At 45.9% G+C, this 17,283-nt stretch overlaps 1 protein-coding gene across 4 annotated transcripts in view; it reads right to left on the minus strand.

The window, feature by feature from the left end:
* The window catches only part of LOC146823179 (putative G protein-coupled receptor 141), a 264,196-nt gene that overhangs the window by 135,167 nt on the left and 111,746 nt on the right, over positions 1-17,283 (minus strand). For 2 of the 4 annotated variants that reach the window (XM_085607462.1, XM_085607460.1), the window contains exon 1: positions 16,435-16,540. The exons of the other annotated variants lie outside the window; for them this stretch is intronic. The gene's annotated coding sequence lies outside the window, so the exon portion shown is untranslated. Of the gene's footprint in view, positions 1-16,434; positions 16,541-17,283 lie in introns of those variants that run through there. 4 annotated transcript variants of the gene reach the window in all.

Here is a 17,283-nt window from a genome sequence, read left to right on the forward strand (position 1 = left end):
GGGGTGCGTTTGCAGAGCCATGCAAGGAGGGGGCGGGGCCTCTGGCGAGTTGCCGGATTCTTTTTTATTTCATGGGAGGGGGCATCTCCCGACGTGTAGCGACTTTGTACCATTGGGTCAGACTATTTCCTTCAGAAGCAACACTGAACCACCGAGGAGTGGTGAGTTTTTTACGCAACAGGTGCCTTTGGGCATACTGACTACGAGCTCCTCAAGAAGTTGTAGGGCCTTTTTTAAATAATCGTCCCTTTTTTTTTCCTTTCTCCTCTATCTCCAGATTTTGTGCCCTTTGGTGCACCGGCAAATGAAGGAATTAGCAGATTTTTAAACTGTGTGGTCCTAGCCGATTAATCCAGGCTGGATCAGTTCGCTAATTTGGATGGGACATGTCGGATATTGATCCGTTGTACATGCAGTTATCTTGCTCTCGTGGGTCTGGAGCATACGTGGCCAAGCTGTCGCAAGACCGGCCCTCATTGTAGGGCTCTTTATGGTGCCCACCCCCGTATCACAGTCCTGAGGAAGACCCCTACGTAAGGTGCTAATGAACTTACATTTGTTCGGGGTCGAAACGTCGACACTTTTCTTTGAGCCAGCATAAATCAACAGAGATTGTTCTACTGTGTTTTTCTTGTCAAGCATGGCTATATAATAATCAATACAGAATCTTGTGAACTTGTGGCGAAATAACGAGCCATTGCATGATGTTAACCATGAATATGTGTTTTGCACAATAATCTTACCCTCCCTTACTACTTCATCCTCACTCAAATCACTGAACTTTTCCTACAACCGCCTTTCTCTTCCTCTTTTTCCGGGCACTTATTTTTGTACAAGATTTTAAGATAATGCCAATTTATATCATAACGTGACGGTGTGATTAAATAACACTGTTCAGTCACTCACTAAACGGGTCCTTTTTTCATTTGTTTTTCTGCCAATGTATTATTATTTTGTGTGTTGTTGAAATATTGCATACTGGGACCACTTTATATTGTACTCGAATCTTCTTATGAGCTGAACCAGAGAAATATGACTATTCTTGAAGTCCAAAAAGATGTATATGTAGGTGAATGAGATCTGCAGATTCAAACTCAAGGTGCATGTTTTCCCGTGTATTGTTACCTTGCTGTAACTTACTGGCCTAAGTGGAGTGAAACTGTCCTCTAAGGCAGATTTTGCTTATATGTACAATACAATGAAAACATCCTAGATCTCAGTAAGTACTGCAAACATATAGTATAAATGCCTACTAATGTTATATGGCCTACTCCAGGTCAGTACCAATTCCTGCAAAGACCATTTGGCAACAGGCTACCTGTGCAGCGCTCATGTGTGCTCACATGTAACAAGACGACTAACTCTTGCCCCAGTTGTGCCATAGTAGCCTTTTCTTAAAAGGGAAGCACTGGCGGTTACCACTCTCAGTCTAATTACCATGAGTTTATCGTTAGTGACACTCAATTAGTGAGATTCACCCACAGTAAAGATTTAAAAAAAGGGTAGTCAAAAGCAAAAAATCCTGGTGAACTAAATGTACAGATCACACTTGCTACAGCCACTAAATCAATAAAGCTGTCAAAGTCTGCCATTTTCATTGCTGTCTCCACAAAGTTCCCTTTCGTCTGCATGAAGCAGAGCACATCAGTTATATAGACTACCACCAAATCACGCCTTGATTACTGAAGCACCAGGAGAGACCATATAGCTTCTAACTGGTAAAAATCAGACTGGCAGATTAATTCGACCTTGAACACTCTTCATCATGTCAACCACTATTAAAATGCCTCCAATAGCTTTCAGCTGCATCTTGATTGGTTTCTAAATGATACATACAATCCGCAAAGCAATTTATAACAAGCATTGGCATAGCCAATAGGTCTCGCTTTTGGGACCTTATAAATATTTAGTTATACAGCACAATATCCTTGGTGCATGGCTAAACACTTATAAGGTCCCAAAGGCGAGACCTATTGGTTATGCCAATGCTTGTTTGATTTCGTAAAGACACACATACACCCACCTTCACCACAAGGCTGGTGGGACTTAGTACAATGCAAATAAATGGCAAAAGAACCTTAAGGTTTAAAAAAAAATGCCACAGCTTCTAATCATTAGAAGAAGTCAATTTGGGTGGCAATAAACAATACGAAACAGATAACTAAAATAAATTCACCCCCTACCACCGACCCCGTCGTTCATCCCGGTGTAATGTGTAGCATTCCAAAATGAAGACATCAATAATATCTCGCATCAGAGGAGGGTTAATGATTAGTTCAGTTGGCATCCAGTCTGAGGTCGTGTCTCAAGGGTGTGCCAGCAGTGTGCAAAACTCTTAAGTATTTGTGACAAGCTATTTCTTTGAACTCCAATTCCAGCACTAATAAGCGCGATGACCACACCGAGTTAAATCTGCCTCTGTTCCCCGAAGGTCCCATCAATATCTTTTCCACGCCGAGCATGTCCCACAAATGTCATTTCACTTTAAGGAGGGTAGACATGGAAACTGAGTTTTCTGTCTTGCAGCAGCTGTACCTCACTGAAAATGCAAGCCTTCCCCTGGGGCAGTTAAAAAATGTCCGCTTTGTGTAACTATGTTAAGTCTTGAAGCTTTGCTCATCACACAGTCAAATTGAAAGGATGTGAAAATATTTAGAGGTGAATAAAACAAACCAAGAAGTTATGCTTTTACAATAAAAGCGTCTTGCACGGAAGCTACCATCAGCATGATATCCCCCTCGGACTTCCTGCTGATGCTAAACGCATTGTAATGAGCCAGTGTTTGAATGGCTTTGCCCCAGTCAGGGGCGCATTGGAGGGATCAAATATGAAGGCAGTATTTAAAAAAATCTACCTGCTTGGCCCGGAGGAGGGATGGAAGATGCTGAGGTCACTCACAGTTTGAGATGCAGCCCGGGGAGCGAGAATAGAAATGGAAGAGTCTTCATTCGCAGCATTAATTGCTTGTTGGGTAACGAATGTACATATTGATAGCCCGCGTGCCATGGCCTTTCTGGGGGTGTTTGCTTTTTATTCCCACAATAGGCTGCTGCTAATTTAAATTGCCTAAGTTGATAGCGTGCTCAAACAACAAGTTAACCACAAGCGTGCGCACCTCGCGCTTAAAGTTCAAGAAGCGCAAGCAAAAAGTGGATGTGAGTGGTGCGTGCATGCGCGATGGAAAAGGTGAAAGTAGGCTGGTGAGATGTGTGCGATGTGCACGTACCATGACGAGACAGGAAAGCCAAATGGCGCCTCTGCTCGTCATTGTGCGCGTAACTGCAAGCTGGTGGCCGGCAAAAACCTTTGGTAGCACTTTAAAAACCCGCTTACTAAATGTTACGCCGAGCAGCGCATATGCTAGCTCAGGCGAGACCTAAAAAATCAAGCGCTATCGAGCGGCCAACGCTTCACAGTTGGGAGGGTGCGAATAAAACGTCAGGAGTGCGTGTGGGAGGGGGACAACATACTGGCACAGGGAAGACACGTAACAGGATTTGGGTGAGTGGGGACAAAGTAAACAAAAAAAGCCATATATTGCCTCCAAATCGCCTTAAATAAATGGGTGAGCAGTTATTTAAAGAAGAACTTTAAAATAATTCTTTATAACAACGGCATATATTTTTGAAACTACTGAATTTTAATTAATTCCGGTTGGACCCAAAATATTCATAAACACACTAACAAATAAAATTTCTGGGAACGCAGAGCAGGAGTCATGAATGCAAGGCATCTTATTTCCAAACTTAATTAGCAAGTATTTGTTTGCTCTGAAGGGGGAGGGGTTCGTGAGCATGTTGTTTTTGTTTTCCCTGAGACACTGAATTGGCAAGCCTTTCTTGAAGGAAGCAGTGTACAAACAGGACAGTGTGACTTAGCTCGATGGAAAACAGTGGGCTCATAAAGGTGCCTGGTGAGTTCGTGGTGGCACCTACCAGGAGACTGAGTAAACGCTATGTCCCCAGCAGCAAGACGTTTTATCGACATTAGTATGCCTGATTGAATGACCATTTATTTACTGTAGAAGTTTGCCTGCTTGGGATGCTGAAGGTGTAGGCACAGCATAAGAGGCTGTTCCAAAATGAGGTTTTTTATGGTGAAATCAGCAGATTATGCAGCAGATGATGGATTATGTGGCAAATGCGGAAAATCCATAGTTATGTGGGAAACGCAGTGGCCGCAAAAGCGCATCATGCCAGTGGCACAGGTTAAGGGTTAAACAACGGTCCAGCACTAAATGTGGTAGAATTTGTTTTATTAATCATCACTATATTTTTGTATTCCACTCTGAAAACCCACTACTTTTATGTCCTTTTTTAGTTTTTTTTACTATCGTCTTTTAATTTTGTAACTATACTTTTAGTTTTTTCATACAATCTACGGAAGCAGCACCACGTGCCGTTCGAACCCTGTTGGATACACAGGAAGTGCCATTTTAACTTAAGATCACGCAATTTGTTTTTTGAAGGGGGGGGGTGAGTTTTATATAATTGGAACTCGACCCGAAGGTATTTGAGCGCTTTACATAAGCACCAGTTGTGTTCCAGACGGACACATTCATTTTGTTAGCCACGGAAGGTTTAATGATTTGCGCAGAATCACATAACGTTGAGCGTCCCTGCCGAGACTCAACCCTGTTCACCAGGTTCGAAGTCGACCGCTCTAGCCGTTAGGCCACATCCTCTCCTTAAAATCAAAAAGTTACGCAAAGTAGCAAATATTAAAGACATTATGACCGTCAAACCCCTAACTTAGACTGATTACGTAAGCAGGGTGGCAAAACAGGCACCAGAATGGCAAACAGCTACACAAGAGTTGTTCGTCCCCGTCCAGCCCCCAAAGATGCCCAGGGATTCGACCTTCCTGAGTATGGCAACCTATCTCTTGGCCTCGCCTTAGGTTTGAAGACATATTTCGAAAAAAATCTCTTTCTTGTGATCCTTTTTATTACAATCAGACGCTGTCATCTTGAGAACAAACTGCGAGCAAATTGTTTATCGGGGACTTTTGAAATGCGAATATTACTGGTTTGTTTTTCATTGGATTGAGCAAGGAGCTGTTTGTTTAGACACACCGCGTTAAATGATTTGTGATGTTTACCCAGAGGTTGAAGTGCAGTAAAAACAAGAAGGGCTGGGCGAGAAGGGAGGGGGGAATGCGAGGAGCCTGAATACAAGTGACGACAAGCATTGGCATAGCCAATAGGTCTCGCTTTTGGGACCTTATAAGTATTTAGTTATGCAGCACAATATCCTTGGTGCAACAACATCAACTGTTGCATGACTAAACACTTATAAGGTCCCAAAGGCGAGACCTATTGGCTATGCCAATGCTTGTTTAGTTAGTGCCATGGAGTAAGACCTCTACAGAAAATTAAAGGGTTTGGTAAAATACCTCTGCAAGCCATTTGGCATTTAAAAATTTAAAAGCCCCTGGTCCATGGTTTGGTTTTGGGAAAGTATTTTTTATCAATTAATCTTAGTCAAATGATGCCCTTTTGAAGTGTTTATGCAACAGAGCCATGGCTACACTTGGGATTAGTCCTCAACGTTTAGGCATCTCTTGTTATGGCATCAAGCTTCTAGGATCCTATCACAAAACTCCCTTTTACAGGGCTCCACACTGTGTCAAATTATTGCATGGAGGGTGGTGATCATGAAGCAGTGAGGCTGATCAAGGCCCATCTGACACGCTGCCAATCTTTTCTTGCCTCACTGTACTTCGACTTCCAGCTGCCAAATCCAGCTGGTGGCTAGAGTACACTTCCGGATTACCATGTGTTGCCTTGTCTGGTAAGTGTGGGTCTCCTTCACTTATTACCTGCTTGCCTGCTGCATGCCCACCCTATGGGCCGCACTAGAGTTTTTCATAGCCAAGCGTTCTGAAGGAGACATCCTAGATCATCTGTTGGAGAGGACCGGGGAGATGATAACTCTTTGTTTTAATGTCCTGCAGAGCGAGAAAAACACTCATATCGCAACTCAGCATGTGGCCCTCTTTTTCCAGGGCATGCCCAAATCTCCACTCACCAGATCTCTCACTGCTGTAAACTGATTCGCTTGGCCCTAGAAGTAACCACTATGGGGCTCTGGGAAGAACATGTCAACCCAGGGTTCTGGCAGGCTCTGCTACCTGTATAAAAACTTTTGATAGCAAAAGTGGGCTGAAAGGCAGAGACTAGGCAAAGCGAATCAATGTTCTCCAATCTGTGCTCCTAACAGACAGGGCCGACTGGGACCCAAAACCGGCCCTGGCAAAGTGCTCGGCCGACCCGCCCCCTCCCGGGGCTTGGGGGTGCCGCCGAGCACTTTGCCAGGGCCGGTTTTTGGGCGATTTTGTTACAGGGCCGATTTTGCAGCTATGCTGCAAAAACGGCCCTGTAACAAAAACGGCCCCCAGGGGCCCAAAACCGGCCCCCACCCGTGCGGCGCACCGGGAGATTGCCCGGTGCCCGCTACGGCCAGTCCGGCCCTGCTAACAGAGAAATATATAAACATGAAAAAAAGACTGCTTTTTCCAGCCCCTGAATATCCTAGGAGTGCAAATGAAGGTGTTGGCATAAATAGACAACGTCATGCACTCATTGATTTATCCAACTCATCGAAGCCACGGGGCAAGCGAAAAGCGGTTAAACACGAATACAAGGGCAAGCCACTGAATAGGTTTCAACCTTCCGGATTAAAGCAGGAGTGCCTTGAAGCAGCTCTCATTCATAGTGTTTAAAACCCATTGGTGTGGCTGCTTCGAAAGGTGCAGGCCTCCTGACTGTTACATTATACATGCAGTTTCTGCTGCATTAACAGTTGGCAAAGAATAATTACTGCAGGCGTTTTATGTCTTCAGTGGGGAGGAGGAAACGAAATTAAATGTTGCAAAGTCAAAAGAGGCAGCATCTCACATCAAACACTAAATTTAGCGGAAACATGAAATGTAAGTAAGAACTGTGTGGCTCACGAGGCAGGCCTCACGTCACTGTATTATCATTGTTTGCAAAGCAAACTGTAGCCGGGGGTACATTATTTGTCTCTTACCGTTCCATATACAATTAGGGGAGGTGTAGCAAAATACGGCTGCTGTCCTGCAAAACAGAAATCACTCTGGGTCCATCCACCTTTACAACGAGACTCTTGTTAAATATTTTAGAAGCAAGGAAGCCCCGTGTGCCTTGGCTGGACACCGCTGACAGGGCTGTTTGGGACTGCACCAAGAATACAATGTTTTTTTCCTAATGTGCAAACTTGTTCAGTCCAGAGTTAAATTACTTGAAACAGCAAATGAGTCCACTTACTGAACACCAGCGTGTATTTAAGTTCCCAAAGGCTGTTATATTTTAGTCGGAGGCTTTTTCCTTATAATTGTAAATCTCAGAAAAAACATTTTTTCAAGTTTCTCAGTTACTGGCTCCAAAAAGCAGCACGCTGCCTGCTAATGCAATAAGCATTTTTAGCAGTTAGCTATTCAAATATGTTGTGGTACATGTTACATTGATTTTAGTCAAGCTACAAAATAAAAATAGCATTGTTGTATCGTTCGTTTTCTCACACTACATATTATAATGCTACCAGTTTAATTCTGGCATATAATTTTACTAAATAATATGGTTGCGTCAAGTTGCTAGGTCATCACATGTGAGTAGTTGACTCCGGAGGCTCCGTTGCCTTTCAGGTTGTCACTGACTGGTATATTTAACCAGCTTGTACTGGGTAGACCTGCAGGCACATCCTGGCTACATGAATTAATGATTAAAAATGTGTGGTGTCTGATAAACCCATAACGACTTTAATTAAATAATGCTCACATTAAATATTTAGGAACCAAAACTTCCTGAATCACAGCTAGGGCTGCTATATGCATCCTTGCAAGCGTTGCAGTGAGTGGTGTTCACTGGGAAATTGTAACTTGAGAAAGAGATATTTAATTGAATTTAACAGTGCAAAAAGCAGATCAAAACAGCGATACAATCTTTTTATGCATAGCTGTAAAAATAAATGTGGCTCAATAACATGTTATTTAGAAAAAGAGCACAAATTAACATACACTCACCCATGTATTAATACTGCAGTGAATGGGTGCAATTCTGTGTTATTACCATAGTACAGAGAAACCTATATGGGAAAAATAATGTTTACCTACTTACAAACTGTATCCTATATTGATTGACTCGGTATATTTGATAGATGAGTTCCAAGAGGATAGGCCTTAGAAGCCTAATTGTTTCATCCCTTAATTCCAATAGTTCAAGGTTTCCGTTGATGTTAAACCCAGCACACAAGGCAATAGGAGGGGGACTAGGATTAGAGCGGGGGCAGTTCCATGTTAGACATTCACCACAGCTTGGAGTTGTCCTGGACTATGGAATGTACAAAAGAGAAAAGAATCCCAAAGAAAGCATGATACTGATGGAACCAGCAAATGCCACAAGTGTAGCCTTAAGGTAAAGCTCTAGATAAGGTTAGTTTGAAAAGCATCAACAAAATACAGGCAGGCCAGAGAAAGTGAGCTTCAGAGCAGAGACTCAGCAGCTACCAAAAGACAGAAAGTGCCTTGTATACTTCGAGTCATCCTGTATGTCGTGTGACCACAAACTGTTAGTGCACAAAGTGGATCTTGTATCACTCCTATGTAGCATCCCACCCACCTCTTTGTGAAACATAAAGCAGAACAAGGTCATCGCTACTAAGCATGAAGACGAGGCTATCAGAACAAGCGGCCATGCGGCCCCGAAAGTGAAAGGGATCGCGATCAAACATCAAAGCGGCCGTGCGGCCGCGAAAGTTTAAGTAATGCGGTCAAGCGCGGCGCGCGTGCCCGCGCACATGCACTGTAGCTCTAGGCTGGCCTGGTAGCACTTTTTGGAGCCTTCTCAATAAGTCTCGCCAGACCAGCGCATGCGCTGGGTCAGGCGAGACCTAAAAAACGAGGAGGAGAAGGGAGGAGGGAGATGCGAGCAGAGCATCAAAGGGCTGGGTGAGAAGGGAGGGGGGAATGCAAGGAGCAGAGGAGCAGCTGTGCACGTGCACGCCATCGTGCACGCAAGCTCTAGGCCAGCAAAACCATGTGGGTAGCACTTTTGAAAACCCACTTACAAAATGTCTCAAAGAGACAGCTTGCGCTGTCTCAGCGAGACCTAAAAAGGACTCAACTTACCTTACGCACACATCAAAAGATACAACCAGGTTCATCTTACTATACCATCATTTAAAATCCAAATTCTGAGGTAGAAAAATACCAGTGTGGAGCATAAAACATGGAACTATCTCACCTCCTGCACAAATAAGATTGAGACCCATCCTCATTTCTGCAGAAAGCTGAAGACTGTTCTTGTTTCATGAACTCCTCTCTCTACTCTAGAAATATGAGCTTGAAACTCTGGGCCATATTCTCAAGGAGCTATCGCCGAGTCAACGGCACTTTAGCGAAGCCAAAGTTGTGATAAATTTATCTGCCCATTGACAAGCTGGTGCTAACAGCCCATAGCACCACTTTTCCAGCGATAGCATCCACAAAAAACATTGCCACCGATGACCCCTGCAACTATCGCTAATCAGATGCAGAGTAGGCGTTCCAGAGCAAAAAGCCACGACAACACCACTCCAAAACATTCTCAACTACCAGACAGATCTGCAAAAAGACCACGAAACATGCGATAAGGCGCGTTAGCTGCAGGAAAAAAACACCTGCTCTGACCTGGTGCAAAGTCGGACGGCAGTCTGCACCATAAAAGGGAGCCCAGCCCACAGGCCTCATCCTGACCACCATTGCCCACAGGCTGACGGCACCAACACAGTGAGCAACCAACATCCCACCTCAGACAAAGCTGATGGCCTTGCTGCACCTGTTGGCTTCTGGTACCCTCCAACCAACATCCGCCTGGAAGGAGGAGTCACACAGCCAGGCCAATACAAGTCCCTCACAACGGCCATGGATGACACCATCAGCTTGTCATCCCACCATCTATATTTCACACACACTGCGCAGGAACAGCCTGAGACCAAGCAAGGCGTGTACGCCGCAGCTGGCTGCCCGCACATGTCAGGGGGCAATTGACTGCACACATGTCCCACTAGTGGCCCCTAGCAACACTGCACACAATAAGGGCAACAGAAAGCCCACATATCCCACCAATGGCCAGGCAATAGTGGACCACCTGGGAATCCCCGCCAACGCCGCTGCAAACCACCCAGGCAGTGTGCATGATTCCCACACCTTCCCATAGCCCATCATCAACCTGCGCCACCAGGATGGCACCTACGGAAATGCACTGCTCGTTGGCCAATACCAAATGCACACACCACACACCTCAACTACACATTCATACAACACACGACACACGAAATGCACACGTCACAAGCTCACATAGAACATGCACACCCACCAGACACTACAGCACAACTCACAGTGGGAACCTGGGCCAGCCATGTACATTAACCATCAAAGGCATGGCACCTCGGCCACACCATAACAGATAGTGTGAAGAGGTGGGCACCAGGCATGTGCGAAGGAGTCAAGTGACCCATGAATGAGTATATACACAATGTGTGGCGTGGATGTGCTGGACAAACTGGAGTATGCAAACCACACACATATCCATGTCGACATACACCACTGGTGTATGGAGTGTATTGGACAGTGGACATAACCATGTCACCCCAGCCAGGGGGGAAGATCGCAGATATATAGCCTGTTATGTCCCCCCCTGTAAGCATCAGCAGAGTGGGCTGACCCTGCGTACGCCAGGCCAGCGTAGGGGTGTGAACAAAAAGCATGTAGACCTGGGTATGGTCCTCTTCCAGAAATGCCCAATGTCTCTGCCAGGGCGGCGCCTCTCACCCCACCCCGAGGCCGACACCGTCATACTAAGCGGAGTTTCCTGAGATCCTGTGCGCCTGCTGTACCCAGGACCACTGGTCCCTGAACCTGTCTTGGCCATCCCGGCGCAGCCAGGCCTCACTGCTCACTTGCTGACACCGGCATGTGTCAAGAAGGGCACACCACGTGCCGAGGCAATCTCCAAGCCCGAGGCTCGCGACCTTGGCAGCCTGCTCAGACCATCATGGCCTCCTCGAGCAAGGCCTTCAGTCCTCCTTTTTCGTTGTCATACTCCAGCAAGGCCTTCAGTCCTCCTTTTTCGTTGACATACTCCACCGGCATACACAGTGGACAAGTGGGTCACACATTTGGAACTGAGTCTTGATTTATTTATTTCAGAGTGTGTACAATTGTATGCAAGGAGAGAAGAAAGAGAAAGACGCTGTTCAGTCTGGAGGAAGAAAGGAACATCGTTATGGAGGTTTATCGAACACTACCAACAACGGCTCTTGTGCACTAACTCTGTGCATAGCAAGCCAGCGACACGTGGATGTGGGCCTCTGCTTAGCCCTGGCTCTGGACTGCACTGCAGACAAGTAGGTCACACATGTGGAACTGAGACATGATTTATTTATGGCAGATTCTATGCCATTGTACACTCCTCGTCGGAGACTGCATCCCCTTTCAGCACTGGTGCCACTTACTCTGTGCCTCGTAATCCATGGACACTCCCTGGTTGAACTTTGGTGGCATGTGAGACTATGGCCTGGGTGTTGTCATCATCATCATCATCATGTAGCTGATACTGATTTGCTGTCAAGTATGTGTCTGTAGCATTCATCTCCTACATATTGCCTGTGGCTGCTTGGTTCTGCCATCTGCATCAGGCCCTGGAAGAACACGTTCCACTGTCCGCTGAAACATTCTGCGTCATTCACATTGGACATCGACGAGGACCACTCAGCTCTGGTGTCCCTATCTCACTGCACTGTAAATAAGCGTCCCGTGGTGGTGTGCCTGTGCCGGCCGCACTGCATCCGGGGCAACTACTCTGTGCACCACAACTCATGGACCTGTTCTGATTGAGTACTGTGTTGTGGACAGCGTACGCAACAATGTTACCTCATGCAGTGGGGAAGACCTGGGACTATGATGAGGAAGATGTGTCAAGTGTGCGGACGGGAGAAGGCACAGACAATGGGAGGGCAGGAGGCAACAACCCGATGACAGGAATGCAGACTGGAGGTGGTAGTCAAGCTACACACCCGGATCTATAACTGGGTATTGTGCTGTGGACTATGGATGCAACTGTGACCTCAGGCAGTGTGGATGGCCTTGGACGATGATGGGTGCGATGTGGCCAGTGTAACACACCCTACTGCAGCTGCAGCAGGGATATCCGGAAGAGACACAATCCGAGACAATATCTCACATGAGCACGCTCAGCCCTGGTGCCCCTACCTCACTGCACTGCAACTCACGGAACCTCCTGACTGAATATTGGGTGACCTCTGTACTGGCTCCGGCTCCACCCATGTTGCTCAGCAGTTGACTCTGTTATGCAGGTGTTTTCTGTTTCCATTGCACTGGTGTCCACTGTTCAAGTTGTTGCCAGCACCAATCACTCCGTGCGGGCTGGCTTATACTCACCCCACACACATCCAGCACAGGTATCACTGTACATGTGGCCCTGCCAATAAAGGGGCAGGGAGCACGTGCCCGTAGCCAGTTCAACATGGTATCTGCGTGTGTCCCTGTGGTCTTGTTGTATGCATGAGGGCCCTATGACATTACATTGTGCTGTGTACAGCAGACGCAGACATGTCAGCGCAGGCAGCGGGTTGGGCTTGGACATGTAACTTTATCGTCACCCACTCAATTCATAAAAGGGAGCGGACTGGGCCATTGTACACAGAGCCAAAGTGGGTGTGTGACTGATGTGTGCATGCCCTGGGCGTTGTTCTGTACTGGGAATGTGCATCTGCATGTGTCTCTATGGCAGGGGGGTCACCTTTGTGGGGTGTAGGTTGTCCCTGAAGGGTAATAGACACCCACCTATCTGATCTAGTTCGCCTTCCATGGGTTTGGACCACACCCGCACCTGTTGGGCCACCTCTTTTTGGCGTTCTGACACCTGGCATTGGGGTGCCATGTGTGGGTCGTTGGGGTGTTGTGAGCCAGCCATGCTTGTGGGTGCTTCATGCTGTGTGGTCTGTTGCAGGTGCTGGGTTCTCCTATGAGTAGCTTGGCTGCCCTGGTCCTGGTTGTGGGTCGCGTGGGATGTCCATGGGCTGTTGTAGGGCGTCGGTGTCGAAGTTGTGGTGGTCCTCTCCGACATCACTGATGTATGGTCTTCTGTGCTCTGCTGGAGGTGTTGTGTGTCCCTCTGCTATGTGAAAGGGAGATGCATGTTGACATTGTGTTGACATGTATGTTGGCGCATTTTTCTTAGTTACATGCAGACTGTGTGACAATGTACATTGTGACTGTTTGGGTGGTGCAGGACTTAGATGAGGGACAGTGTACATTTGGACTACATCACGGATGTGAGGGTGTATGCGTACATTTCCATTTCACAGTTTCCAGCCCTGTCAGATGTAGTAGGCCTGTTTCTGTTTGTGTGCGGAGCCAGTTGTGTCCTCTGTTCTGCAGTGTCTGTGTTGCACATTGTGCCACATTGTCGTCAATCTGGATGTGCTGTTATTGCTATGTGTGTGTGCTGCAGTGTGCCACGGGATGAGGGACATGATCCTGGGTCATTGTGGGTGTGCAGTGTGCTCTGCTCATTTGTGAATGTGTGCCATTGTGCCCTTCTCCCCCCGTCCCACCAGTCCCTGGTTGTTACTCAACCTGTTGATGTTGTGTCAAGTCCTCTCAAGCTGTGTCCGTACTCCAACCTCCTTGCACCGTCTCCACACTGATGACTGGCCTCCATTTTCCTCCTGCTACTCCTGTGGCGCAGGACTCCCACCTCCTGTCACCCTTGCTGCCTTCCTGTTGACAGCGGGTTTGTGCCTGTTTAGGTTTTCAGGTCATGCCAGAGCCTCTTGGCCTCATCCATTGTCCTCCTCAACACTCCGGCTGCATTCCAGGTAGTCTGATTGTGGGTCAGTTGCTGGTTGTTTTTCTGTCACCTCCGTGAAGCTGGTCTTGTTTCCCTGTGGACTGCACCCCGACTTCCTCTCCCTCTTCTCCTTGGCCTTCCCCGACCCAGTAGTACCTTGCTGGTGGTCTGTGGGGCTTATGGGGTTCGCGTTGGCCTCTGCGCTGGGTCAGGGTGCATCCATGGTGCTGCGCACTTTTGATTGTTTCTGGTGTGTTTTACTTGTTCTGCTTTTATAGTGCATTTTCCCACCAGACACGTGGGATTTAAAGGCCTGTGGCTGCTTTTCGCAGCTTTTTGTATCGCGCTTGACCTCATCACAGCTTTTTTTGCATCTGTGTTTCGCATTTTTGAGGCATGGCGTTGTTTTTAACATGGCCATTTGATGCGTTATCTGGTCACTATCGCATGATACCGCCGTGTTGTGAATACTTGGTTAACATGGCGTAAATTTCCCGCGATAGACTGAGATGTTGTAGGTTGCGTTGAGTAACTTTTGCAATGGTTATCTCACGTTCTTGAGAATATGCCCCTTTGTATTTTTTCTCATCTTCTTTTCCACTGCTGATCTCCATCTCTCAACCAAGTATTATCCAAATGATGCTCGCTGATTACAGTGCGTGAATGTTATCCTGGCACTATGTTAACAAGCATTCATGCATGTACAAAGCCAACCCTAGAACCCGGGCCAACAATACATTAGGACAGAGGGAGCAGCAAAACTATTTTTACCAAGGAACAAAAAATCACCCCAGCTGGATTGTTTTATTGTTGGCTTCTGTTTCTAAAGGAACATGTAAAAAGGATCTGCCATAAGCCAACTGTCAGTGGTCAAATAAAATGTGCCGCTTATATGTTGTTTAAATGCTCTTGAAGGTCCTTCCTCACTGTTAACACACAACTCCTTTATATTACAGGAGGTGGTTTTTTTTATTTATTCAATTACTACACAAAACCAACATTTTAAATTTGCTAACTAATTAAACTTACAGTTTGCTTTAAAATACTTTCGCTTTGAGTGAGTTCTAAGCTCAATTATTCCCTTCAGTGTAAAAGACATACGTGCGATTTCCAATAGATGAAAATGCCATTGGATTTGCTTCTGAGTTATTACATCTCCTACTAGGCAAGAATACATTTTTTTAAAAGCAAAGCTGATAATGGAGACTTTAGGAGAACTTGAATGTAAATGCTAGGTTCCTCAGTTCTGAAATCTTTTCTCTTTATTTCTTTGATAGATCATAAGAAACTGTATCAAGTACAATTCATCCAGATGTTTGAGATCCGCTTGGGATACCTGATGAGGAGATGGTTAGAATGTTTCATAGTGTGGTGGCCTGCAGGCGTGGCAACATTTTCATGTGTGTGTTGGTTTGTTTTATGTTGCAGTGTAATCAATGTCTGCAGAAGATCTTTGTCTGCCTAACAATGTGTGAGTGATGCATTGACGAGGGCTGTTATAGGCAGTAAATGTTTTCTGATGTACTGTTTAGTAAATGACGATTGTCTTTTGGTATTTATGCATGACACTTACTGGGGAAAGTCTATCTGGGACCAAAGAGGTCCCTGTGGCCACTAATTTATGCTGCGTTTAGTGATTCACGTTGCGGATACGATTTCAAATTTGGTCAAGGTTAGTGGTTGTGGCATGCCTACAGGAGGATCAGTTTTATGCTGGTGTGAACCCATTGCTTGCTCTGAGTATTGTTTGGCGGCTGTGATTCGGACTTAGAAATGTTGTTAAGAAATGTCGATTTCACTGAATATGTTGAGCACGTTATTTAGTATGGTGTTGTCAACATCTTTTGGCAGGTGATTCACTTATTGTAAACTCTGTTATATATTTTATATTTTGACTTTATTTTATGTTTATATATTTTTACAATGCTGTTTTTGTGGTTTTACCTTCCTAATACAGCATGTTTCTTATGATACAATTTTCTGTATTTTTTCAGTCTAAAATCCTATAGTCAGACTTTTGAATTGTAGTATTCATTTGTGATGTAATACAGAATTATTTAATTATTATTATTATTTGTTTTGCTTTCGCGCAAAATGTTTATCAAACGGATATTTGTGAATCAGACCCAATAGATGCAGTAATCATTCATCCTTTCTTTAATGTATTCGTTCATAAATGCACCTCCAGTCGGTCCTTAGCATAAAACAGAAACATGGTGACCAAATGTGTCCAAATCTTGATGACTGTCCTGAGCTGCGAGCTCCAAACAATAATAGCTACTACGGCCCTGACTCTCACATCTTAGGGGCCCCTCACTGACCAGTAATGTAAGGTTCAACACAAATCACTGACTCATTGACGCTGATGAAAAGAGCCATTGAATTGACATTTATACTCTGTGTGACCTTGGACACTAGTCACAAAGATTGTTTTTTAAATTTGAATTCATTGCACTTCCCATCAACTCAAACAGTGTATCAAAATAACTTTTAAATGGCGCTATCTAGACAATAGTGGAGCAGCCATAGGCTTAGTGGGCTAAAAACGCTAAGATGCTCACCTGATGTGTACTCCGTGCCAGGGAAGTCATCGAGATGGAGAAAGGACGCTGCCGGTCTCAGTCATCCGTCGGGCGGCTGTAGCCCGGAATGATACAGTTTTACTCTATGATACTGGATGTTTCACTTGCAAGCTCGCTAGACCACACAGTGCTGCCAGAACAGGAAGCTGATGATGAAAGCTACCATATACTGGGAGCATGAAAGCACCGTGTGTAGCAATAGTTCAGCACATCCGGTCACGAACTAACACAGCTCACTGAGGTGGAACCACAATTATAGTCCAGACCATATTGGGCCATTCGGGGACAGGAGGCCTTTCTGGTAGCTATACATAACTGCAGGTGCGCGAAGATCAAAGGGTGCCATTTAGTATTGTGAAACAATTTGTTTTACAGAAAGGACCCGGGCCGGAGAAGGCAAAGCCGAACCTGATGGAGGCCCGGGTTAGAACGCCAGCCGGCGGAGGGACCCCCGCACCCCCACAATTAAAAACCCGGCTAGGCTAGGCCGAGGAGGGCCTGGATAGGCCCACAAACAAAGTAAGCTCTCCCCAATCAGGGAGCGAGCAAGGAAGGCAAGGAGGAGGTTAAAAGAGGGGCCAACGGCCCAGAAAATCACATTTCAAGTCTCCCCCTTGCGAAAGAAGAAGAAGAGAAGCCCACCCATCCACACCTATGGATACGAGCGTCGCAACCGTACGGGAAAAGGGTAGCGGAGCTGACACGAGGAACCTAGTAGAGAACGAAATTACTAGAAGCTAGATGAAAGGCTCGCACATTGTCCTTGGGATGCCTCACAACAGGGGCACTGGGGGAGCCATTGGGCGGCGTGCTGCCAGAGAAAGAATA

The sequence above is a fragment of the Triturus cristatus genome, chromosome 5_2 (genome assembly GCF_964204655.1).
Source record: "Triturus cristatus chromosome 5_2, aTriCri1.1, whole genome shotgun sequence".
In the NCBI taxonomy this organism is placed as follows: domain Eukaryota; kingdom Metazoa; phylum Chordata; class Amphibia; order Caudata; family Salamandridae; genus Triturus; species Triturus cristatus.